Below are 687 nucleotides of genomic sequence, written 5' to 3'. Positions count from 1 at the left end.
AACTTCGAGATCAAGCCGGCAATCATCCAGATGATCCAACAGTCGGTTAAATTCAACGGTGATTTGAAGGAAGATCTGAATCAGCACATTGCAAATTTCCTGGAGATTTGCGACACCTTCAAGTCAAATGGAGTGTCGGATGATGCTATTAGGCTACGGTTATTCCCATTCTCACTGGGAGATAAAGCAAAAGGGTGGTTAATGGCATTACCACCAGGAACAATAACAACGTGGAATGATCTAGCACAGAAATTCCTGACCAAGTTCTTTCCTCCAACTAAGTCAGCGAAATTGAGAAATGATATCACATCATTTCTACAAGATGATGCTGAGTCGTTGTACGAGGCTTGGGAGAGATACAAGGAGCTAATGAGAAAGTGTCCACATCATGGTCTACCAGTTTGGCTTCAAGTCCAAACATTCTACAATGGGTTGATTGGTAACGTGCAAACCATGGTGGATGCAGCTTAAGGAGGGGCCTTGCAGAATAAGACACCAGAGGAGGCGTATGAGTTGCTTGAGGTTTTGGCAAGCAACAACTATCAAAGACCAAATGAGAGAGTAACAACAAGGAAATCTTCGGGTCTTCATGAAGTTGATGCCTTCACAGCCATCTCAGCCCAACTCACTGCACTTCAAAAACAGTTGGGAACTATGCAGGTAAAATCTATACAAGCACCTCAACTA

At 43.4% G+C, this 687-nt stretch overlaps 1 non-coding gene across 1 annotated transcript; it reads right to left on the bottom strand.

Annotated features, from left to right (window-relative positions):
* Window positions 1-288: 288 nt before the first annotated feature.
* LOC116129093 lies at window positions 289-395 on the bottom strand. Its single transcript, XR_004127850.1, has one exon. It is a non-coding gene; the product is annotated as a small nucleolar RNA R71 (small nucleolar RNA).
* Window positions 396-687: the final 292 nt, after the last annotated feature.

Source organism: Pistacia vera, unplaced genomic scaffold, assembly GCF_008641045.1.
Source record: "Pistacia vera cultivar Batoury unplaced genomic scaffold, PisVer_v2 Contig206, whole genome shotgun sequence".
Lineage (NCBI taxonomy): Eukaryota > Viridiplantae > Streptophyta > Magnoliopsida > Sapindales > Anacardiaceae > Pistacia > Pistacia vera.
This window is presented reverse-complemented; position numbering and strand designations above follow the sequence as displayed.